Genomic DNA, 26,883 nt, shown 5'->3' on the forward strand with positions numbered 1-26,883 from the left:
ATAAGATATCAGTAATACACGGAATGTAAACTTGGCTACACAGGAACTGAATTACAGAACAGAACATGGTCTCAAATTTAGAAAACCAACATATGCTTGCTTAAGGGTAAAGGTGAGGTGGGGTGCTGCATAAAACCAGAGATTGAAATGAGCACAGATAAAGTTCCTTAAGCCAAATATGGAATAGACAAGAGCTACTCCTTGCTCAACGAAATGGACTCAACACCGCATATTAAACGCCTAAGAATGTACCTGACTAGTAAGTATCTTAAAACCTATGGATTGCTATGTCTCCGAAAGAGAATCAAGCATGTGTACAGGGGCATAAACGCAGCAGTGATAGGATTGGAGAGGTTCGGTGAGCAAATGAAGACCCTTTGAAGTCATATTGCATGGTACCCATTCCACGGGTTTTAACTACCCAGGTTTTAGGTATTCTTACTTCAGCTAAAATATGCATGTGGAACCCAGAGTATGATCAACCATGTGATCGGGAGACGTGTTCAAATATGTCTCAGTTTTCCTCCCCTGGTACTCGGGTGCAACATTCCAGACGCTTTACTAACACTCTCCCCACTTGGAGAGTCAGTCCCTTTAACCTCCTGTTTGGCCCAGTTTGCAATTTCTGCGGAAGATGAACAGGAATAGCGAGAACCAATGAGAGGCTAGCTGGAGGTGTCTGGACGGGCAAATTTAACTCTCATTTCCCACCAGGAAGAGGAAATAACCAAAGGCTCAGCATGCCGTACCGGAACCAGATTAGGGCCTGAAGCCATCCTGCGGAGTTGCGGCCAGCTCAAAAGAAACCGAGTTGAAGAAAGGAGCTCAGGGGCACTGTAATTCACAAACCTGCAGAGTTATAAATGACAGCTATCGTCCAAAAATAGACTGAAGTAAGGCTGCCAAGAGGACTTGAAAGCGGGGCAGAATTGCAGGAAACCGATTTCAGGAGGTAGACTGGAATTGCATTGAAAGCATAGGAAAAGAGGCAGAACGTCCACAATGATGCACTTGGCCAAAAAGGGCGTATGCGTTTTTTCCTGAATATATTCAGGAAAAAACGCATACGCCCTTTTTGGCCAACCAAGCAAGCTTGCAAAGGAAATCTGCACTACAATGAAGTCTCACTTCCCCCGGTCAAAATGGCCATCTGAAAAAAGTGTAAAATCCAGAAAGACAGGACAGGCCATGTAGAACTGGGAGCCTTGTTATGCTGATGGGCGGGATGTAAATTGCCAACAACCACTCGGGAGAAGTGTATGGTGTTTCCTGAAACATCTAAAAAACAAAGCAACAGAACATAGGGCACTTCCACTTATGGTCCTATAGCTTAGGGAAATTAAAATCAAAAAGACACAGCCAACCCAAAGTTTGGAACGGCTCTGTTTACAAGAACCTCGTTTACAGTACAAGTTCAACATCGCAGAAAGTGAAAAATGGATAAAGAAGTTGTGGTATTTACTTACAAAGCAATATCACTCAGCAATGAAATCTGTGTCATCAGGCCCTTAGCAGCACAATGAGTGGATTCAGGTATGATGATTCTAACTGAAATAAGTCACACAGAAAAAGAAACATCATAAGATATCAGTAATACACGGAATGTAAACTTGGCTACACAGGAACTGAATTACAGAACAGAACAGGGTCTCAAATTTAGAAAACCAACTTATGCTTGCTTAAGGGTAAAGGTGAGTTGGGGTGCTGCATAAAACCAGCGATTGAAATGAGCACAGATAAAGTTCCTTAAGCCAAATATGGAATAGACAAGAGCTACTCCTTGCTCAACGAAATGGACTCAACACCCCATATTAAACGCCTAAGAATGTACCTGACTAGTAAGTATCTTAAAACCTATGGATTGCTATGTCTCCGAAAGAGAATCAAGCATGTGTACAGGGGCATAAACGCAGCAGTGATAGGATTGGAGAGGTTCGGTGAGCAAATGAAGACCCTTTGAAGTCATATTGCATGGTACCCATTCCACGGGTTTCAACTACCCAGGTTTAAGGTATTCTTCCTTCAGCTAAAACATGCATGTGGAACCTAGAGTATGATCAACCATGTGATCGGGAGACGTGTTCAAATATGTCTCAGTTTTCGTACCCTGGTACTCGGGTGCAACATTCCAGAAGCTTTACTAACACACTGCCCACTTGGAGAGTCAGTCCCTTTAACCTCCTGTTTGGCCCAGTTTGCAATTTCTGTGGAAGATGAACAGGAATAGTGAGAACCAAAGAGAGACTAGCTGGAGGTGTCTGGATGGGCAAATTTAACTCTCATTTCCCACCAGGAAGAGGAATTAACCAAAGGCTCAGCGTGCCGTGCCAGAACCAGATTAGGGCCTGAAGCCATCCTGCGGTGTTGCGGCCAGGTCACAAGAAAGCGAGTTGAAGAAAGGAGCTCAGGGGCGCTGTAATTCACAAACCTGCAGAGTTATAAATGACAGCTATCGTCCAAAAATAGACTGAAGTAAGGCTGCCAAGAGGACTTGAAAGCGGGGCAGAATTGCAGGAAACCGATTTCAGGAGGTAGACTGGAATTGCATTGAAAGCATAGGAAAAGAGGCAGAACGTCCACAATGATGCACTTGGCCAAAAAGGGCGTATGCGTTTTTTCCTGAATATATTCAGGAAAAAACGCATACGCCCTTTTTGGCCAACCAAGCAAACTTGCAAAGGAAATCTGCACTACAATGAAGTCTCACTTCTCCCTGGTCAAAAGGGCCATCTGAAAAAAGTGTAAAATCCAGAAAGGCAGGACAGGCCATGGAGAACTGGGAGCCTTGTTATGCTGATGGGCGGGATGTAAATTGCCAACAGACACTCAGGAGAAGTGTATGGTGTTTCCTGAAACATCTAAAAAACAAAGCAACAGAGCCTAGGGCACTTCCACTTATGGTCCTATAGCTTAGGGAAATTAAAATCAAAAAGACACAGCCACCCCAAAGTTTGGGAAGCCTCCGTTTACAAGAACCTCGTTTAGCGTACATGTTCAATATCACAGAAAGTGAAAAATGGATAAAGAACTTGTGGTACTTACGTACAATGCAGTATCACTCAGCAATGAAATCTATGTCATCAGGCCCGTAGCAGCATAATGAGTGGATTCAGGTATGATGATTCTAACTGAAATAAGTCACACAGAAAAAGAAACATCATAAGATATCACTAATACATGGAATGTAAACTTGGCTACACAGGAACTGCATTCCAAAACAGAACAGGGTCTCAAATTTAGAAAACCAACTAATGCTTGCTTAAGGGTAAAGGTGAGTTGGGGTGCTTCATAAAACCAGAGATTGAAATGAGCACAGATAAAGTTCCTTAAGCCAAATATGGAATAGACAAGAGCTACTCCTTGCTCAACGAAATGGACTCAACACCCCATATTAAACGCCTAAGAATGTACCTGACTAGTAAGTATCTTAAAACCTATGGATTGCTATGTCTCCAAAAGAGAATCAAGCGTGTGTACAGGGGCATAAACGCAGCAGTGATAGGATTGGAGAGGTTCGGTGAGCAAATGAAGACCCTTTGAAGTCATATTGCATGGTACCCATTACACGGGTCTCAACTCTCCAGGTTTAAGGTATTCTTCCTTCAGCTAAAACATGCATGTGGAACCCAGAGTATGATCAACCATGTGAACGGGAGACGTGTTCAAATATGTCTCAGTTTTCCTCCCCTGGTACTCGGGTGCAACATTCCAGACGCTTTACTAACACTCTCCCGACTTGGAGAGTCAGTCCCTTTAACCTCCTGTTTGGCCCAGTTTGCAATTTCTGCGGAAGATGAACAGGAATAGCGAGAACCAATGAGAGGCTAGCTGGAGGTGTCTGGACGGGCAAATTTAACTCTCATTTCCCACCAGGAAGAGGAATTAACCAAAGGCTCAGCATGCCGGGCCGGAACCAGATTAGGGCCTGAAGCCATCCTGCGGTGTTGCGGCCAGGTCACAAGAAAGCGAGTTGAAGAAAGGAGCTCAGGGGCACTGTAATTCACAAACCTGCAGAGTTATAAATGACAGCTATCGTCCAAAAATAGACTGAAGTAAGGCTGCCAAGAGGACTTGAAAGCGGGGCAGAATTGCAGGAAACCGATTTCAGGAGGTAGACTGGAATTGCATTGAAAGCATAGGAAAAGAGGCAGAACGTCCACAATGATGCACTTGGCCAAAAAGGGCGTATGCGTTTTTTCCCGAATATATTCAGGAAAAAACGCATACGCCCTTTTTGGCCAACCAAGCAAGTTTGCAAAGGAAATCTGCACTACAATGAAGTCTCACTTCTCCCCGGTCAAAAGGGCCATCTGAAAAAAGTGTAAAATCCAGAAAGGCAGGACAGGCCATGGAGAACTGGGAGCCTTGTTATGCTGATGGGCGGGATGTAAATTGCCAACAGCCACTCCGGAGAAGTGTATGGTGTTTCCTGAAACATCGAAAAAACAAAGCAACAGAGCCTAGGGCACTGCCACTTATGGTCCTATAGCTTAGGGAAATTAAAATCAAAAAGACACAGCCACCCCAAAGTTTGGGACGCCTCTGTTTACAAGAACCTCATTTACAGTACAAGTTCAACATCGCAGAAAGTGAAAAATGGATAAAGAAGTTGTGGTATTTACTTACAAAGCAATATCACTCAGCAATGAAATCTATGTCATCAGGCCCTTAGCAGCACAATGAGTGGATTCAGGTATGATGATTCTAACTGAAATAAGTCACACAGAAAAAGAAACATCATAAGATATCAGTAATACACGGAATGTAAACTTGGCTACACAGGAACTGAATTACAGAACAGAACAGGGTCTCAAATTTAGAAAACCAACTTATGCTTGCTTAAGGGGAAAGGTGAGTTGGGGTGCTGCATAAAACCAGAGATTGAAATGAGCACAGATAAAGTTCCTTAAGTCAAATATGGTATAGACAAGAGCTAATCCTTGCTCAACGAAATGGACTCAACACCCCATATTAAACGCCTAAGAATGTACCTGACTAGTAAGTATCTTAAAACCTATGGATTGCTATGTCTCCGAAAGAGAATCAAGCATGTGTACAGGGGCATAAACGCAGCAGTGATAGGATTGGAGAGGTTTGGTGAGCAAGTGAAGACCCTTTGAAGTCATATTGCATGGTACCCATTACACGGGTCTTAACTCTCCAGGTTTAACGTATTCTTCCTTCAGCTAAAACATGCATGTGGAACCCAAGTATGATCAACCATGTGAACGGGAGACGTGTTCAAATATGTCTCAGTTTTCCTCCCCTGGTACTCGGGTGCAACATTCCAGACGCTTTACTAACACTCTCCCCACTTGGAGAGTCAGTCCCTTTAACCTCCTGTTTGGCCCAGTTTGCAATTTCTGTGGAAGATGAACAGGAATAGCGAGAACCAATGAGAGACTAGCTGGAGGTGTCTGGACGGGCAAATTTAACTCTCATTTCCCACCAGGAAGAGGAATTAACCAAAGGCTCAGCGTGCCGTGCCAGAACCAGATTAGGGCCTGAAAACATCCTGCGGTGTTGCGGCCAGGTCACAAGAAAGCGAGTTGAAGAAAGGAGCTCAGGGGCACTGTAATTCAGAAACCTGCAGAGTTATAAATGACAGCTATTGTCCAAAAATAGACTGAAGTAAGGCTGCCAAGAGGAATTCAAAGCGGGGCAGAATTGCAGGAAACCGATTTCAGGAGGTAGACTGGAATTGCATTGAAAGCATAGGAAAAGAGGCAGAACGTCCACAATGATGCACTTGGCCAAAAAGGGCGTATGCGTTTTTTCCTGAATATATTCAGGAAAAAACGCATACGCCCTTTTTGGCCAACCAAGCAAACTTGCAAAGGAAATCTGCACTACAATGAAGTCTCACTTCCCCCCGGTCAAAAGGGCCATCTGAAAAAAGTGTAAAATCCAGAAAGGCAGGACAGGCCATGGAGAACTGGGAGCCTTGTTATGCTGATGGGCGGGATGTAAATTGCCAACAGACACTCGGGAGAAGTGTATGGTGTTTCCTGAAACATCTAAAAAACAAAGCAACAGAGCCTAGGGAACTGCCACTTATGGTCCTATAGCTTAGGGAAATTAAAATCAAAAAGACACAGCCACCCCAAAGTTTGGGACGCCTCTGTTTACAAGAACCTCGTTTACAGTACAAGTTCAACATCGCAGAAAGTGAAAAATGGATAAAGAAGTTGTGGTATTTACTTACAAAGCAATATCACTCAGCAATGAAATCTGTGTCATCAGGCCCTTAGCAGCACAATGAGTGGATTCAGGTATGATGATTCTAAATGAAATAAGTCACACAGAAAAGAAACATCATAAGATATCAGTAATACACAGAATGTAAACTTGGCTACACAGGAACTGAATTACAGAACAGAACAGGGTCTCAAATTTAGAAAACCAACTTATTCTTGCTTAAGGGTAAAGGTGAGTTGGGGTGCTGCATAAAACCAGAGATTGAAATGAGCACAGATAAAGTTCCTTAAGCCAAATATGGAATAGACAAGAGCTACTCCTTGCTCAACGAAATGGACTCAACACCCCATATTAAACGCCTAAGAATGTACCTGACTAGTAAGTATCTTAAACCCTATGGATTGCTATGTCTCCAAAAGAGAATCAAGCGTGTGTACAGCAGCATAAACGCAGCAGTGATAGGATTGGAGAGGTTCGGTGAGCAAATGAAGACCCTTTGAAGTCATATTGCATGGTACCCATTACACGGGTCTCAACTCTCCAGGTTTAAGGTATTCTTCCTTCAGCTAAAACATGCATGTGGAACCCAGAGTATGATCAACCACGTGAACGGGAGACGTGTTCAAATATGTCTCAGTTTTCCTCCCCTGGTACTCGGGTGCAACATTCCAGACGCTTTACTAACACTCTCCCCACTTGGAGACTCAGCGCCTTTAACCTCCTGTTTGGCCCAGTTTGCAATTTCTGCGGAAGATGAACAGGAATAGCGAGAACCAATGAGAGGCTAGCTGGAGGTGTCTGGACGGGCAAATTTAACTCTCATTTCCCACCAGGAAGAGGAAATAACCAAAGGCTCAGCATGCCGTGCCAGAACCAGATTAGGGCCTGAAGCCATCCTGCGGTGTTGCGGCCAGGTCACAAGAAAGCGAGTTGAAGAAAGGAGCTCAGGGGCACTGTAATTCACAAACCTGCAGAGTTATAAGTGACAGCTATCGTCCAAAAATACACTGAAGTAAGGCTGCCAAGAGGACTTGAAAGCGGGGCAGAATTGCAGGAAACCGATTTCAGGAGGTAGACTGGAATTGCATTGAAAGCATAGGAAAAGAGGCAGAACGTCCACAATGATGCACTTGGCCAAAAAGGGCGTATGCGTTTTTTCCTGAATATATTCAGGAAAAAACGCATACGCCCTTTTTGGCCAACCAAGCAAGCTTGCAAAGGAAATCTGCACTACAATGAAGTCTCACTTCCCCCCGGTCAAAAGGGCCATCTGAAAAAAGTGTAAAATCCAGAAAGGCAGGACAGGCCATGGAGAACTGGGAGCCTTGTTATGATGATGGGCGGGATGTAAATTGCCAACAACCACTCGGGAGAAGTGCATGGTGTTTCCTGAAACATCTAAAAAACAAAGCAACAGAGCCTAGGGCACTTCCACTTATGGTCCTATAGCTTAGGGAAATTAAAATCAAAAAGACACAGCCACCCCAAAGTTTGGAACGGCTCTGTTTACAAGAACCTCATTTACAGTACAAGTTCAACATCGCAGAAAGTGAAAAATGGATAAAGAACTTGTGGTACTTACGTACAATGCAGTATCACTCAGCAATGAAATCTATGTCATCAGGCCCGTAGCAGCATAATGAGTGGATTCAGGTACGATGATTCTAACTGAAATAAGTCACACAGAAAAAGAAACATCATAAGATATCACTAATACACGGAATGTAAACTTGGCTACACAGGAACTGCATTCCAAAACAGAACAGGGTCTCAAATTTAGAAAAACAACTTATGCTTGCTTAAGGGGAAAGGTGAGTTGGGGTGCTGCATAAAACCAGAGATTGAAATGAGCACAGATAAAGTTCCTTAAGCCAAATATGGAATAGACAAGAGCTACTCCTTGCTCAACGAAATGGACTCAACACCGCATATTAAATGCCTAAGAATGTACCTGACTAGTAAGTATCTTAAAACCTATGGATTGCTATGTCTCCAAAAGAGAATCAAGCATGTGTACAGGGGCATAAACGCAGCAGTGATAGGATTGGAGAGGTTCGGAGAGCAAATGAAGACCCTTTGAAGTCATATTGCATGGTACCCATTCCACGTGTTTCAAATACACAGCTTTAAGGTATTCTTCCTTCAGCTAAAACATGCATGTGGAACCCAAGTATGATCAACCATGTGAAGGGGAGACGTGTTCAAATATGTCTCAGTTTTCCTCCCCTGGTACTCGGGTGCAACATTCCAGACGCTTTACTAACACTCTCCCCACTTGGAGACTCAGCGCCTTTAACCTCCTGTTTGGCCCAGTTTGCAATTTCTGCGGAAGATGAACAGGAATAGCGAGAACTAATGAGAGACTAGCTGGAGGTGTCTGGATGGGCAAATTTAACTCTCATTTCCCACCAGGAAGAGGAAATAACCAAAGGCTCAGCGTGCTGTGCCGGAACCAGATTAGGGCCTGAAGCCATCCTGCGGTGTTGCGGCCAGCTCAAAAGAAAGCGAGTTGAAGAAAGGAGCTCAGGCGCACTGTAATTCACAAACCTGCAGAGTTATAAATGACAGCTATCGTCCAAAAATAGACTGAAGTAAGGCTGCCAAGAGGACTTGAAAGCGGGGCAGAATTGCAGGAAACCGATTTCAGGAGGTAGACTGGAATTGCATTGAAAGCATAGGAAAAGAGGCAGAACGTCCACAATGATGCACTTGGCCAAAAAGGGCGTATGCGTTTTTTCCTGAATATATTCAGGAAAAAACGCATACGCCCTTTTTGGCCAACCAAGCAAGCTTGCAAAGGAAATCTGCACTACAATGAAGTCTCACTTCCCCCCGGTCAAAAGGGCCATCTGAAAAAAGTGTAAAATCCAGAAAGGCAGGACAGGCCATGGAGAACTGGGAGCCTTGTTATGCTGATGGGCGGGATGTAAATTGCCAACAACCACTCGGGAGAAGTGCATGGTGTTTCCTGAAACATCTAAAAAAAAAGCAACAGAGCCTAGGGCACTTCCACTTATGGTCCTATAGCTTAGGGAAATTAAAATGAAAAAGACACAGCCACCCCAAAGTTTGGAACGGCTCTGTTTACAAGAACCTCGTTTACAGTACAAGTTCAACATCGCAGAAAGTGAAAAATGGATAAAGAACTTGTGGTACTTACGTACAATGCAGTATCACTCAGCAATGAAATCTATGTCATCAGGCCCGTAGCAGCATAATGAGTGGATTCAGGTACGATGATTCTAACTGAAATAAGTCACACAGAAAAAGAAACATCGTAAGATATCACTAATACACGGAATGTAAACTTGGCTACACAGGAACTGCATTCCAAAACAGAACAGGGTCTCAAATTTAGAAAAACAACTTATGCTTGCTTAAGGGGAAAGGTGAGTTGGGGTGCTGCATAAAACCAGAGATTGAAATGAGCACAGATAAAGTTCCTTAAGCCAAATATGGAATAGACAAGAGCTACTCCTTGCTCAACGAAATGGACTCAACACCGCATATTAAATGCCTAAGAATGTACCTGACTAGTAAGTATCTTAAAACCTATGGATTGCTATGTCTCCGAAAGAGAATCAAGCATGTGTACAGGGGCATAAACGCAGCAGTGATAGGATTGGAGAGGTTCGGTGAGCAAATGAAGACCCTTTGAAGTCATATTGCATGGTACCCATTCCACGGGTCTCAACTCTCCAGGTTTAAGGTATTCTTCCTTCAGCTAAAACATGCATGTGGAACCCAGAGTATGATCAACCATGTGAAGGGGAGACGTGTTCAAATATGTCTCAGTTTTCCTCCCCTGGTACTTCGGTGGAACATTCCAGACGCTTTACTAACACTCTCCCGACTTGGAGAGTCAGTCCCTTTAACCTCCTGTTTGGCCCAGTTTGCAATTTCTGCGGAAGATGAACAGGAATAGCGAGAACCAATGAGAGGCTAGCTGGAGGTGTCTGGACGGGCAAATTTAACTCTCATTTCCCAAAAGGAAGAGGAATTAACCAAAGGCTCAGCCTGCCGGGCCGGAACCAGATTAGGGCCTGAAGCCATCCTGCGGTGTTGCGGCCAGGTCACAAGAAAGCGAGTTGAAGAAAGGAGCTCAGGGGCACTGTAATTCACAAACCTGCAGAGTTATAAATGACAGCTATCGTCCAAAAATAGACTGAAGTAAGGCTGCCAAGAGGACTTGAAAGCGGGGCAGAATTGCAGGAAACCGATTTCAGGAGGTAGACTGGAATTGCATTGAAAGCATAGGAAAAGAGGCAGAACGTCCACAATGATGCACTTGGCCAAAAAGGGCGTATGCGTTTTTTCCTGAATATATTCAGGAAAAAACGCATACGCCCTTTTTGGCCAACCAAGCAAACTTGCAAAGGAAATCTGCACTACAATGAAGTCTCACTTCCCCCCGGTCAAAAGGGCCATCTGAAAAAAGTGTAAAATCCAGAAAGGCAGGACAGGCCATGGAGAACTGGGAGCCTTGTTATGCTGATGGGCGGGATGTAAATTGCCAACAACCACTGGGGAGAAGTGTATGGTGTTTCCTGAAACATCTAAAAAACAAAGCAACAGAACCTAGGGCACTTCCACTTATGGTCCTATAGCTTAGGGAAATTAAAATCAAAAAGACACAGCCACCCCAAAGTTTGGAACGGCTCTGTTTACAAGAACCTCGTTTACAGTACAAGTTCAACATTGCAGAAAGTGAAAAATGGATAAAGAAGTTGTGGTATTTACTTACAAAGCAATATCACTCAGAAATGAAATCTGTGTCACAAGGCCCTTAGCAGCACAATGAGTGGATTCAGGTATGATGATTCTAACTGAAATAAGTCACACAGAAAAAGAAACATCATAAGATATCAGTAATACACGGAATGTAAACTTGGCTACACAGGAACTGAATTACAGAACAGAACAGGGTCTCAAATTTAGAAAACCAACTTATGCTTGCTTAAGGGGAAAGGTGAGTTGGGGTGCTGCATAAAACCAGAGATTGAAATGAGCACAGATAAAGTTCCTTAAGTCAAATATGGAATAGACAAGAGCTACTCCTTGCTCAACGAAATGGACTCAACACCCCATATTAAACGCCTAAGAATGTACCTGACTAGTAAGTATCTTAAAACCTATGGATTGCTATGTCTCCGAAAGAGAATCAAGCATGTGTACAGGGGCATAAACGCAGCAGTGATAGGATTGGAGAGGTTCGGTGAGCAAGTGAAGACCCTTTGAAGTCATATTGCATGGTACCCATTACACGGGTCTTAACTCTCCAGGTTTAACGTATTCTTCCTTCAGCTAAAACATGCATGTGGAACCCAAGTATGATCAACCATGTGAACGGGAGACGTGTTCAAATATGTCTCAGTTTTCCTACCCTGGTACTCGGGTGCAACATTCCAGACGCTTTACTAACACTCTCCCCACTTGGAGAGTCAGTCCCTTTAACCTCCTGTTTGGCCCAGTTTGCAATTTCTGTGGAAGATGAACAGGAATAGCGAGAACCAATGAGAGACTAGCTGGAGGTGTCTGGACGGGCAAATTTAACTCTCATTTCCCACCAGGAAGAGGAATTAACCAAAGGCTCAGCGTGCCGTGCCAGAACCAGATTAGGGCCTGAAAACATCCTGCGGTGTTGCGGCCAGGTCACAAGAAAGCGAGTTGAAGAAAGGAGCTCAGGGGCACTGTAATTCAGAAACCTGCAGAGTTATAAATGACAGCTATTGTCCAAAAATAGACTGAAGTAAGGCTGCCAAGAGGAATTCAAAGCAGGGCAGAATTGCAGGAAACCGATTTCAGGAGGTAGACTGGAATTGCATTGAAAGCATAGGAAAAGAGGCAGAACGTCCACAATGATGCACTTGGCCAAAAAGGGCGTATGCGTTTTTTCCTGAATATATTCAGGAAAAAACGCATACGCCCTTTTTGGCCAACCAAGCAAACTTGCAAAGGAAATCTGCACTACAATGAAGTCTCACTTCCCCCCGGTCAAAAGGGCCATCTGAAAAAAGCGTAAAATCCAGAAAGGCAGGACAGGCCATGGAGAACTGGGAGCCTTGTTATGCTGATGGGCGGGATGTAAATTGCCAACAGACACTCGGGAGAAGTGTATGGTGTTTCCTGAAACATCTAAAAAACAAAGCAACAGAGCCTAGGGCACTGCCACTTATGGTCCTATAGCTTAGGGAAATTAAAATCAAAAAGACACAGCCACCCCAAAGTTTGGGACGCCTCCGTTTACAAGAACCTTGTTTACCGTACAAGTTCAATATCACAGAAAGTGAAAAATGGATAAAGAACTTGTGGTACTTACGTACAATGCAGTATCACTCAGCAATGAAATCTATGTCATCAGGCCCTTAGCAGCACAATGAGTGGATTCAGGTACGATGATTCTAACTGAAATAAGTCACACAGAAAAAGAAACATCATAAGATATCAGTAATACACGGAATGGAATCTTGGCTACACAAGAACTGAATTACAGAACAGAACAGGGTCTCAAATTTAGAAAACCAACTTATGCTTGCTTAAGGGTAAAGGTGAGTTGGGGTGCTGCATAAAACCAGAGATTGAAATGAGCACAGATAAAGTTCCTTAAGCCAAATATGGAATAGACAAGAGCTACTCCTTGCTCAACGAAATCGACTCAACACCACATATTAAACACCTAAGAATGTACCTGACTAGTAAGTATCTTAAAACCTATGGATTGCTATGTCTCCGAAAGAGAATCAAGCATGTGTACTGGGGCATAAACGAAGCAGTGATAGGATTGGAGAGGTTCGGTGAGCAAATGAAGACCCTTTGAAGTCATATTGCATGGTACCCATTCCACGGGTTTCAACTACCCAGGTTTTAGGTATTCTTCCTTCAGCTAAAACATGCATGTGGAACCCAAGTATGATCAACCATGTGAACGGGAGACGTGTTCAAATATGTCTCAGTTTTCCTCCCCTGGTACTCGGGTGCAACATTCCAGACACTTTACTAACACTCTCCCCACTTGGAGAGTCAGTCCCTTTAACCTCCTGTTTGGCCCAGTTTGCAATTTCTGCGGAAGATGAACAGGAATAGCGAGAACCACTGAGAGGCTAGCTGGAGGTGTCTGGACGGGCAAATTTAACTCTCATTTCCCACCAGGAAGAGGAAATAACCAAAGGCTCAGCGTGCCGTACCGGAACCAGATTAGGGCCTGAAGCCATCCTGCGGTGTTGCGGCCAGCTCAAAAGAAAGCGAGTTGAAGAAAGGAGCTCAGCGGCACTGTAATTCACAAACCTGCAGAGTTATAAATGACAGCTATCGTCCAAAAATAGACTGAAGTAAGGCTGCCAAGAGGACTTGAAAGCGGGGCAGAATTGCAGGAAACCGATTTCAGGAGGTAGACTGGAATTGCATTGAAAGCATAGGAAAAGAGGCAGAACGTCCACAATGATGCACTTGGCCAAAAAGGGCGTATGCGTTTTTTCCTGAATATATTCAGGAAAAAACGCATACGCACTTTTTGGCCAACCAAGCAAGCTTGCAAAGGAAATCTGCACTACAATGAAGTCTCACTTCCCCCCGGTCAAAAGGGCCATCTGAAAAAAGTGTAAAATCCAGAAAGGCAGGACAGGCCATGGAGAACTGGGAGCCTTGTTATGCTGATGGGCGGGATGTAAATTGCCAACAGACACTTGGGAGAAGTGTATGGTGTTTCCTGAAACATCTAAAAAACAAAGCAACAGAGCCTAGGGCACTTCAACCTATGGTCCTATAGCTTAGGGAAATTAAAATCAAAAAAAAACAGCCACCCCAAAGTTTGGAACGGCTCTGTTTACAAGAACCTCGTTTAAAGTACAAGTTCAACATCGCAGAAAGTGAAAAATGGATAAAGAAGTTGTGGTATTCACTTACAAAGCAATATCACTCAGCAATGTAATCTATGTCATCAGGCCCTTAGCAGCATAATGAGTGGATTCAGGTACGATGATTCTAACTGAAATAAGTCACACAGAAAAAGAAACATCATAAGATATCAGTAATACACGGAATGGAAACTTGGCTACACAAGAACTGAATTACAGAACAGAACAGGGTCTCAAATTTAGAAAACCAACTTATGCTTGCTTAAGGGTAAAGGTGAGTTGGGGTGCTGCATAAAACCAGAGATTGAAATGAGCACAGATAAAGTTCCTTAAGCCAAATATGGAATAGACAAGAGCTACTCCTTGCTCAACGAAATCGACTCAACACCGCATATTAAACGCCTAAGAATGTACCTGACTAGTAAGTATCTTAAAACCTATGGATTGCTATGTCTCCGAAAGAGAATCAAGCATGTGTACTGGGGCATAAACGAAGCAGTGATAGGATTGGAGAGGTTCGGTGAGCAAATGAAGACCCTTTGAAGTCATATTGCATGGTACCCATTCCACGGGTTTCAACTACCCAGGTTTTAGGTATTCTTCCTTCAGCTAAAACATGCATGTGGAACCCAAGTATGATCAACCGTGTGAACGGGAGACGTGTTCAAATATGTCTCAGTTTTCCTCCCCTGGTACTCGGGTGCAACATTCCAGACGCTTTACTAACACTCTCCCCACTTGGAGAGTCAGCGCCTTTAACCTCCTGTTTGGCCCAGTTTGCAATTTCTGCGGAAGATGAACAGGAATAGTGACAACCAATGAGAGGCTAGCTGCAGGTGTCTGGACGGGCAAATTTAACTCTCATTTCCCACCAGGAAGAGGAAATAACCAAAGGCTCAGCATGCCGTGCCGGAACCAGATTAGGGCCTGAAGCCATCCTGCGGTGTTGCGGCCAGCTCAAAAGAAAGCGAGTTGAAGAAAGGAGCTCAGGGGCACTGTAATTCACAAACCTGCAGAGTTATAAATGACAGCTATCGTCCAAAAATAGACTGAAGTAAGGCTGCCAAGAGGACTTGAAAGCGGGGCAGAATTGCAGGAAACCGATTTCAGGAGGTAGACTGGAATTGCATTGAAAGCATAGGAAAAGAGGCAGAACGTCCACAATGATGCACTTGGCCAAAAAGGGCGTATGCGTTTTTTCCTGAATATATTCAGGAAAAAACGCATACGCCCTTTTTGGCCAACCAAGCAAGCTTGCAAAGGAAATCTGCACTACAATGAAGTCTCACTTCCCCCCGGTCAAAAGGGCCATCTGAAAAAAGTGTAAAATCCAGAAAGGCAGGACAGGCCATGGAGAACTGGGAGCCTTGTTATGCTGATGGGCGGGATGTAAATTGCCAACAACCACTCGGGAGAAGTGTATGGTGTTTCCTGAAACATCTAAAAAACAAAGCAACAGAGCCTAGGGCACTTCCACTTATGGTCCTATAGCTTAGGGAAATTAAAATCAAAAAGACACAGCCACCCCAAAGTTTGGGACGCCTCCATTTACAAGAACCTCGTTTACCGTACAAGTTCAATATCACAGAAAGTGAAAAATGGATAAAGAACTTGTGGTACTTACGTACAATGCAGTATCACTCAGCAATGAAATCTATGTCATCAGGCCCGTAGCAGCATAATGAGTGGATTCAGGTACGATGATTCTAACTGAAATAAGTCACACAGAAAAAGAAACATCATAAGATATCACTAATACACGGAATGTAAACTTGGCTACACAGGAACTGAATTACAGAACAGAACAGGGTCTCAAATTTAGAAAACCAACTTATGCTTGCTTAAGGGGAAAGGTGAGTTGGGGTGCTGCATAAAACCAGAGATTGAAATGAGCACAGATAAAGTTCCTTAAGCCAAATATGGAATAGACAAGAGCTACTCCTTGCTCAACGAAATGGACTCAACACCCCATATTAAACGCCTAAGAATGTACCTGACTAGTAAGTATCTTAAAACCTATGGATTGCTATGTCTCCGAAAGAGAATCAAGCATGTGTACAGGGGCATAAACGCAGCAGTGATAGGATTGGAGAGGTTCGGTGAGCAAATGAAGACCCTTTGAAGTCATATTGCATGGTACACATTACACGGGTCTAAACTCTCCAGGTTTAAGGTATTCTTCCTTCAGCTAAAACATGCATGTGGAACCCAGAGTATGATCAACCATGTGAACGGGAGACGTATTCAAATATGTCTCAGTTTTTGTACCCTGGTACTCGGGTGCAACATTCCAGACGCTTTATTAACACTCTCCCCACTTGGAGAGTCAGTCCCTTTAACCTCCTGTTTGGCCCAGTTTGCAATTTCTGCGGAAGATGAACAGGAATAGCGAGAACCAATGAGAGGCTAGCTGGAGGTGTCTGGACGGGCAAATTTAACTCTAATTTCCCACCAGGAAGAGGAATTAACCAAAGGCTCAGCATGCCGGGCCGGAACCAGATTAGGGCCTGAAGCCATCCTGCGGTGTTGCGGCCAGCTCAAAAGAAAGCGAGTTGAAGAAAGGAGCTCAGGGGCACTGTAATTCACAAACCTGCAGAGTTATAAATGACAGCTATCGTCCAAAAATAGACTGAAGTAAGGCTGCCAAGAGGACTTGAAAGCGGGGCAGAATTGCAGGAAACCGATTTCAGGAGGTAGACTGGAATTGCATTGAAAGCATAGGAAAAGAGGCAGAACGTCCACAATGATGCACTTGGCCAAAAAGGGCGTATGCGTTTTTTCCTGAAAATATTCAGGAAAAAACGCATACGCCCTTTTTGGCCAACCAAGCAAGCTTGCAAAGGAAATCTGCACTACAATGAAGTCTCACTTCCCCCCGGTCAAAAGGGCCATCAGAATAAAGTGTAAAATCCAGAAAGGCAGGACAGGCCATGGAGAACTGGGAGCCTTGTTATGCTGATGGGCGGGATGTAAATTGCCAACAGACACTCAGGAGAAGTTTATGGTGTTTCCTGAAACATCTAAAAAACAAAGCAACAGAGCCTAGGGCACTTCCACTTATGGTCCTATAGCTTAGGGAAATTAATATCAAAAAGACACAGCAACCCCAAAATTTGGGACGGCTCTTTTTACAGGAATCTCTTCTACGGCACAAGTTAAATATCCCAGAGAGCAAATAATGGATAAAGAAGTTGCGGTACTTCTGTACAACAGAATACCACTCAGCAATGAAATCTATGTCACCAGGCCCGTACCAGCATAATGAGTGCATTGAGGCACGATGATTCTAAGTGAAATAAGTCACACAGAAAAAGAAACATCATAAGGTATCACTAATACACGGAATGTGAACTTGGCTACACATGAACTGAATTACAAAACAGAACAGGGTCTCAAGTTTAGAAAACCAACTTATGCCTGCTTAAGGGGGAAGGTGAGTTGGGGTGCTGCATAAAAGCAGAGTTTGAAATTAGCACAGATACCGTTCCATAAGCCAAATATGTAATAGACAAGAGCTACCCCTTGCTCAACGAAATGGATTCAACAATGAGGTATCACCTCACACCTGGTAGAATAGGCATCATTGAAAATCTACAAACAAAAAATGCTGGAAAGGGTGTGGAGAAAAGGAACCCTCTTCCACTATTGTTGGGAATATAAATTGATACAGTCATTATGGAGAACAATATGGAATTTCTTAAGAAACTAACAATAGAATTACCATATGATACAGCAATCCCAGTACTGGACATATACCCAGACAAAACCATAAATCAAAAAGAGTCATTCACCGCAATGTTCATTGCATCACTATTTACAATATCGAGGTAATGGAAGCAACCTAAATGCCCACAGACAGACGAATGCATAAAGCTGTGGTACATATATAAAATGGAATATTACTAAGCCATGAAAAGGAATGAAATTGGGTCATTTGTAGAGACGTCGATGGATCTAGAGACTGTCATACAGAGTGAAGTAAGTCAGAAAGAGAAAAACAAATCTTGTATATTCATGCATATATGTGGAACCTAGAAAAACTGTACAGATTAACCATTTTGCAAGGCATAAATAGAGCAACAGATGTAGACAACAAACGTATGGACAACAAGGGGGGAAAGCTGTTGGGGGGGTGGTGGTGGGAGGAGTTGAGAGACTGGGATTGGCATGTATACATTTATATGTATAAAATAGATAACCAATAAGAACCTGCTGTATAAAAATATAAAATAAAATTCAAAATTAAAAAGAAGTAAAATTTAAAAAATAAAACAGAAAAAACAATTATTCCCTGCACATACATGTATTTATATGAATAAATTATTTCCATGCTTATATCTGTAAATACAAAAAAGAGGAATAAAATCTACCTTGAACCAAAAACGAAAAAGAGAAAAAAAACACAGAACCCACCAGTTACACAGAGGAAAACCGTATCAGGGCACTTGCTCCAGTTGTAAACAATTCTGAAGTTGGTCAGTGGTGGGGAATCGTCTCCCATTCAGCCAGCAGCCCCCACGCAACAAGCGTCCTCATTGCAAAGCTGGGGCACCGTGCCGAGGCATCTGTGAGTAAACGTGAGCTGAGCCCCAGGCCAGTTGCTGCTGAACTATTCCCACCCGTCCCAGGTAAAACACCTGAATATATACAAGGACTTGAAAGCCTAGAGGAAGGGCCATAGAGCCACACGAGTGACAGCATGCCGGCCGACTTGGTGCCTGCAGGCCAGCCAGGATGGTCCTGGCCCTGGGTGCTCTTCTGGAAGATTTCCATTTCCCTGCCTGAGATACCCGTCCTGTCCCTGCCCCCACTGCTTTTTTCCTTCCTCACCTCTGCCCAGGGAGAAATTCCAGCAGCAGGTATGGGTGACACATCCTCTTCTTTAGCAGGTGGCAGCCTGGCAACTGCTGCAGAAAGTCCAGCAGAGCCCCACTCACACTGGGCCACCCACAAAGCCGTGGCCTCTCACTCCCTCCCACCAGCCCAGTCCCGAGACTGCTGACAGGGCAGAGAAAATGGCGTCAGGCACGGCTGCAGGGGCTCTTGCTGCCTGGAGTGGTATTTATATTGATCTCAACCCAGGCACACCTGGGGAGGGCTGGCCGGCACGGTAAGGCTGCCCAGGTCAGCCAATCATCACCCCTCAGGGGCTCACAGTTGCAGAAAATGGAACTTGCTGAACCGGCCAGGTCCAAGGAACAGGTGTGGGCTCCTGAGAGTCAGGATAGACAAGGGGCTGCAGCTTTGGCTTGTTTTCTAATCATTTTATCTGGCCCATGAGTGGGAGACAACTTCAAGAAAACCCTCTCCTAATGAGAGGAACCCAGGAGTCAGGCAGAGGAGGGGTGGGTGGTGGTTGGAGACAGAGGCCTGGTGCCCCGGGTGCAGTGGAAGTCTCTGGAAGACCAGGTGGAGGGAGGCCTCACGGAGTGATGCCCAGGGTCACAGACCTGTCGCAGCTGCTGTTTGTTAGTTCAAGTCCTGCTCTGAGGTGCTCTGTGTCAGCTCTGAGCGACAGGTGAGCTGGGGGTGCTCTGCAATGAGGGCTATGTGCACGGTTCCTGTGTGCCCAGCCCTGCCACGGTACCTGCAAGGGTAGCTCTGTATCCTGGGAGGGGCCTGACCACGAGAGCCCCGTGGGCTGGGGTGGGGGTGGGGTACCTGCCCAGGTGAGCTCCATATTCTGGGATTGGTCTGACCACGAGAGCCCCATGGGCTGCTGGGGACCTGGTAAAGGATGTCAGGACAGTCAGTGAAGCCACCGAGGATATACCTCCAGTTGCTCCTAATTCCTACACCCTGCTGGTCATTCTACCAACCACCAGGACATGGTATTCTGTATTAGTCTTCAATGATGCCTTCTTTTGTATTCCATTAGTCCCAGAGTCACAAGAAATTTTGGCTTGTGAGTGGCAGGACTCCACATACAACTAAAACAATACTTCCGGGCCGTCTGGCCCCAAGGGTGCAAAAATTCCCACACCATCTTTGGGGAAAGCTTAGCTAAAGACCTAAAAGTTCTACCTCTGGAAAAGGAAACCCTCCTTCAATATGCAGACGACATTCTGATCACCAGCCCTACTAAGGAGGCCTCTGAACTACCAAGCCAATAAAGGATAGAAGTTGTCCAAGAAAAAGCTCAAATATCACAGACTGCGGTGACCTGCCTGGGCTTCATTCTCACAGAAGGTCAGAGAAGCCCATCCCAGGAAAGGGAAGAAACCATTTTCAGCCTTACCCCTTTCTAAAACTAGAAGACAGCTTAGGGGTTCCTGGGGAGGCCAGGGTTTGCTGCTTCTGGATCCCTAACTACAGTCTACTAGCTGGGCCTCTATATGAAACACTGAAAGGAAAAGATGATGATCCTTTTGAATAGAATCCAGAAGTGGCCTTTCAAGAATGGAAAGAGCAGTCAATTCAGACCCTTGCCCTGGAACTCCCTAATTTAGCTAAACCCTTTGACCTTTACATTCCCGGTGAAAGGTGAATCGCCATTGGAGAATTAGTGCAAAAACTGGGACCGCTTGAAATGGAACAATGCAAGAATGCCATCCAGGTAGGATAAACTACGGTCACTAAGGGGCTTGGCCCACTGCCACATCTGGCCAAGATACTGGCGGTATCTAAAAACCTGGAAATCAGCAGCCCAAAAGGCCACCTCCCTCCTAAGGGAAAAGGACCCCACGTGGTGATCCTAACCACCAACCATGCCCTGAAGTTGCAGGGTTCGCTCCGTGGGCACACCGACCTCGAGTGAGGAGGCCCTCCAACTCCAACATCCAGAGAGATAACCGGGGGCAACAGGGCACCATGACGACTCGTGTGAACATCACTTGACCTGGAGTTTCTCTCATAAAACAACAAGAGTGTGTCCCAAAAGAGTAGACTACTGCTTGCAGGACTTACTGCACCCAGAGGGGAGCTAATAATCTTGGCGGGGGAACAGTATACCACACTGTCACCATAGAAAAGCCTACAGACACCGTGATGATGGTGGCCAATAAGACCGGCTGGACTCCTGTTTACTTCAAAAGGCTGTTGACTCAGTAGCCATCATGGTCCTTGGTCACCACTGACCCTGGACTGTCTGGGAGTTGAGCGGGCAGGGCTCTGACACCTGGTGCTGTTTGTACGTTAATTCAGGGGCCTAATTGAAGAAAGCGCAGACTACTGGTCAGAGCATCTAGGCTGGCAGAGACGGTCAGCCTAAGGTGGCCGAACAAATGTGGGGCGGGGTGAAACCGGCCCCCACAGCGTCTCTGCACATCTCTTTCCTGGACCCTTAAAGGTCATTAGAATCTATAACACTTCCAATGCTGGTGCTCAGGTGGACGAGCAGGGAGGCAGGGGTCCTGGGGACAATCAACGTCACCGGGAGGCTGCTGGGGAGAAGCTCTGACCCTCGCCCCAGGGTATGAGGGCTCCCAACTCAGCACTCAGCAGTTACAGAAGAAGGGTCTGCACCCTCAGCACTCCAAGAATGAGGAACGGGACAAAAGGCAGAGGAGGGGTTTGTCCCCAGCAAAGCCCATTAAAAATCCCTGGGAGATAAAAATAGAATCTGGGCAATAAAGTCAAGTCTAACCTTTTTTATCCTTTGTGCTTTGTCTAATTTCACGTGCTCCTAGGGTCCCGCATGCAGAGGTTCCACACCCGGCACTTCAGACCAGATTTCCTAGTGCAGAATGACTGGGTCGACACCTCAGCTCCTGGGGCCCAGTGCAGACTCCACGATATAGAGCCTGAGCTACAGCCAACCCGGCCCTCGAGAGCTCCGCCGCCTCCCTCCCTCCCACTGACTCTGACAGGATCTCTACACAGCAGCCCAGCCCACAGCCCACGGGGTAGTGCATGCTCTCACCTCTCCATTCTCTGATCAAAATATAAAGTTTCCTTTGCTTGTGAACCAAACTCAGTCTCGATCTGTTGGCCCCAATGACACTGGGCAGGGGGACACTTGTTGGGGTCCACTCTGGAGGATCAGTAACAGAAATTGAGACTATTGTAACCTCAATGAACAGATGTGTGAGCCAAACTGTAGTTAACATAGAACAGTGTATAAGGCTCGGGTAAAATAAGATGTTTTTAACACTTCCATTTGATATTTCCATCACTTTTTATAAGCAAGTTCAGTGAAAAGGTTTGTCTTATTTGTCAGGTCAATATTAGAGAAACGAAGTGATTTCTTTCCAAGGATGTACAGCTAATAATCTTGGTTAAACCTTCAATCTTGTTTTAAATGCTTTTCCATTGAAAATGATACCTCTCTTTCAGCTCCCCCATTTCTGAGAAGTATAAAATCTTATAATTTATTATTACCAAAGGGGAAAGGTGGGAGGAGGGATAAATTAACAGTTTGGAATGAACACATACACACTGCTATGTATAAAATAGATCATCAACAAGGAACTACTGTATAGCACAGGGAACTACACTCAACATTTTGCAATAACCTATAAGGGGAAATAATCTGAAAAAGAATAGATATTTTTATTGACATCATCTATCAATGACAGTTAAAGTGTAGCCTAAGGGAAGCTGGTGGTGAGTGCTTCTGACCCTGAAGACTTCAATCATCTAAAGTTTGGACTCTGCCTACTTCCCAAGGCCCTTAATGAACATATGTGTAGCCGTAGCTTAAAAACTTCCCCAGTTTGGGTTTCGGGGAGACACTGATTTTGAAAAAGCCCTGGTGTTCTCCTTACATGAATGGGACTCTTCCTACTGCTAAAACATGTCTGTCACACCCAGAGGATGGTATACCGTCTGATCGGGAAGAGTTTGGAAAAGGCATCTCATCTCCTCATCTCCTGGTGCTCGGGTTCACCCCTCCAGCGTCTTTACTAACAGTCTCCCCACTTGGAGATGTCAGCACTGTCAACATCCTGTTGCCTACAGTTTGGAATTTGTCCAGAGGATGAAGCGGAAGGATGAGGAACAATGAGAGACAAGTCCTAGGTGTTCAGACAGGCACATGTCACTCTAATTTCCAATCAGGAAGACGAATTGACCAAAGGCTAGGGTTGCCCATGGAAACAGTATAGGGCTTGAGGAAATCCCGCTGCTTTGTGGCCAGTTCCCATAAACACGAGTTGAACAATGGAACTCAGGGGCAGTAAAATTCACAAAACTGCAGAGTTGAAAATATCCATCACTGAAAAATGTCTTGAGGAAAGTCAGAGAAAAGGACTTGTAAGCAAGGGAGAATGGCAGGAAAGGGATTTGAGGAGGTAGAAAGGACTCGCCATTAAGCACAAGAAAAGGAGCTGAACATTGCCAACATTGCCAACATTGCAGTTGGCCAAAAAGGGTGTATGCGTTCTTTTCTGTATATATTCAAGAAAAGGGCATACACTTTTTTAGCCAACCAAACAGGTGGGCACTGGAAGTCAATACTACAAAAGATATCACTTCGCATCAGTCAGAAGAGCCATCCTCATAAAGCGTAAACAACAGAAATGCAGGACAGGGCAACGAGAAGAGGGAGCCCTGTGAGACTTATAGTGGAAATGTATATTGCCAACGGCCATTCTGGAGAAGTGTATTGTGTTTACTAAAGCATCTAAAAAATGAGCTACAGAGCATAGGGCACTTGCACTCATGGGCGTATATCTTGGGAAAAACAAAAATCGAGAGGACACAGGCACCCCAATGTTTACCCCCTCTCTGTTTAAAAGATCCTCGACTAGGATATAACTTAAATGTCTCTGGAGGGAAAAAATGGATAGAGATGTGGTACTTAGGTAGAGTGGAATATTATTCAGCCTGGAAATCAATGAAATATGGCCAGTTGTAACAACTCCGGAGGAGTTACGTATGATCATTCTAAGTGACAGAATTCAAAAAGAAAAAGACACATATCATAAGATATCACTTAAAGGTGGAATCCAAAATGGCTACACATGAAATAAATTACAAAACAAAAACATAGTCAAATATGTAGAAAACACGCATAAGGCTGCTAAACGGGAAAGGTGGGGAGGGGTGAGGCATCATCCAGGAGGTTGAAATTAGCAAAGATACCATTCCAAATACCAAACTGATAATCAACAAGGCCTACACGGTAGCTAAAAGAACTGCACTCAGCACACTCAAGTCACCGGAAAAGAATATATACGACTGGTAAGAATCTGAAAAAGAATTTATTGATGTCTCTCTGTACGCGAATCAAGTGGATGTACAGCAGCAAGAAACAGAGCTTTGAAAATCAGCTGTAACCAATATAGTAATAAATTGAAAAAAATAAACGACAGAGAGACAGAGAAAACCTCTTACAACTTTTCCTCAGGGACGGTGATGCAACATGGATTGAACACATCTAGACCCACAGCAGGATGAGACATAAGGCTGGAAACTGTTTGCGCTAAGAGAAATGTGAGGTTGGGTGAGGAAATGCACACCCTTTAAAGTAATACTACCTGGTACCCATTCAATGGGTCCCAAATCTGCAGGTTCAAGGGATCTTCCTACAGCTAAAACATGCATGGAAAACCCAGAGGACTGTACACCATGTGATCGGGAGATGTGTCTAAAATGCACCTCATTTATCCTCTCCTGGTGCTCCTGTTCACCATTCCAGCCACGCTACTTAGAATCTCCCCACTTGGAGAATCAGCACATTTAAACTTCTGTTTCACACATTTTGCAAATTGTGAGGAGGATGAACGGGAAGAGGGGGAACCAATGAGAGAAGAGTTGTAGGGGTTTGGACGGGCACATATCACTCTAATTTCCCATTAAGAATAAGAATTAAAGAAAGGCTCAGCCTGCCTCGCCGGAGCCAAAATAGGGCCTGAAGCAATCCTGCGGGTTTGAGGCCAGCTCACAAAAGAGCAACTTAAAAAATGGAGCTCAGGGTCACTGCAATTCACAAACCTGCAGAGTTATAAATGAAAACTAACGTCCAAAAATATGTTGAGGTAAGGCAAAGAAGAGGATCTGAATGCAAGACAGAATTGCAAGAAACAGATTTCAAGAGATAGATTGGACTCGTCTTTAACGCACATGAAAAGCGGCAGAATTTCGACAATGATGCAGTTGGCCCAAAAGGGCGTATGCGTTTTTTCCTGATTATATCCAGGAAAAAACGCATACGCACTTTATGGGCAACAAAGCAAGCAAGCAATGCAAATGTGCACAACAAAGAAGTCTCACTTCCCACCGGTCAAAAGGGCCATCCTAAAAAATTGTAAAAACCAGAAATGCAGGACAGGCCATGGAGAACAGAGAGCCTTTATACGCTGATGGGCAGTGTGTGAACTGCCGAGAGCCACTCTGGAGAAGTGTATGGTGGTTCCTAAATCATCTAAAAAACAGAGCTACAGAGCATAGGACACTTCCAATCATGGGAGTATATCTAGGGAAGTCTAAAAATCAACAAGACACAAGCACACCACAGTTTAGGGCTACTCTGTTTACAAGAACCTCAACTTCAGTACACCTTAAATATCCCAGGAAAGAGAACAATGGATAAAGAAGATGTGGTACTTATGTACAATGGAATATCTCTTCACCATGAAATCAATGTAATAAGGCTAGTAGAAGGATAAAGAGTGGATTTAGGTCCGATAATACTACTTGAAATAAGTCAAACAGAAAAAGAAACATATCATAAGATATCACTTATAGAGGGAGGGTAAATATGGCTGCACAAGAAATGAATTACAGAACAGAACAGTGTCTCACATTTAGAAAACACACTTATGTCAGCTTAAGGGGAAAGGAGAGGTGGGGTGATGCATAAAACCAGAGTTTGAAATTAGCACAGATACCGTTCAATAAACCAAATAGGTATTAGACAAGATCTACACCTTGCTCAATGAACTGGCCTCAACACACCCTATACACCGCAGAGAAATATATCTGAGTAATAAGAATCTTAAAACCCATGTATTGATATATCTCCATAAGGGAATCAAGTGTGTGCAGAGCGGCACAAACACAGCAGTGAAAAGGAGCTAAACCCCATTATAGAAATAAATTTTAAAAACAAAACGCTGAAACAATGAGAGAAAAATTCTTACAAAATTCGCTCAGGGGCTGTGATGCAACCTGGATTGACCACATATAAACCCACAGCTGGATAAGACATAAGGCTGGACACTTGGGGCTGACAGGATTGGTGAGCTTTGGTGAGCAACTGCTGAAAGTTTAATGCAATACTTCATGCTACTCAGTCCAAGGGTCCCAACACTCCAGGTTGAAGGGAATCTTCCTACAGCTAAACCATGCTTGGGAAACCCAGCGACTGGTATACCATATGATCGGGAAAGGTTTCTAAAACGCACCTCATTTTTCCTCTCCTGGGGCTCCGGATCGACATTCCAGCCGCTTTACTAACAACATCCCCACATGGAGTCAATGCCTTTAAGTTCTGGTATCGCACAGTCTGCAGTTAGTGCAGAGGATGAATGGGAATAGGGGGAACCAGTGAGAAACTAGCTGTAGCGGTTTCAATGGGCACATGTCACTCTAATATCACATCACTAAGAAGAATTAACCAAAGGCACAGCAAGGTGCCCCAGAAGAAAAATCGGGCTTCAAGGAATCCTGTGGTTACGGGGCAAGACCACAAAAATAAGAGCTAAAAAATGGAGCTAAGGGCCACTGCAATTCAAAAACCTGCAGAGTTATAAAGGCCAACTATTTTTAAAAAATATATTGAGGTAAGGCTATGAAGAGGCATTGAAAGCAAGGCAGAATTGCAGGAAACCGATTTCAGGAGGTAGACTGGAATTGCACTGAAAACATATGAAGAGAGTCAGAAACTCGACAATGATGCACTTGGCCAAAAAGGGCGTATGCGTTTTTTCCTGAATATATTCAGGAAAAA

At 44.4% G+C, this 26,883-nt stretch overlaps 1 long non-coding RNA gene across 9 annotated transcripts in view; it reads right to left on the reverse strand.

Annotated features, from left to right (window-relative positions):
- LOC307181145 overlaps positions 1 to 26,883 on the reverse strand; it is a 730,603-nt gene that overhangs the window by 481,782 nt on the left and 221,938 nt on the right. For all 9 annotated transcript variants that reach the window (XR_013826009.1, XR_013826010.1, XR_013826011.1 and 6 more), the window contains exon 3: positions 6,206 to 6,283. This is a non-coding gene — a long non-coding RNA (uncharacterized lncRNA). The remainder of the gene's footprint in view (positions 1 to 6,205; positions 6,284 to 26,883) is intronic.

The sequence above is a fragment of the Stenella coeruleoalba genome, assembly GCF_951394435.1.
Source record: "Stenella coeruleoalba genome assembly, contig: scaffold_147, whole genome shotgun sequence".
Classification (NCBI taxonomy): Eukaryota; Metazoa; Chordata; class Mammalia; order Artiodactyla; family Delphinidae; genus Stenella; species Stenella coeruleoalba.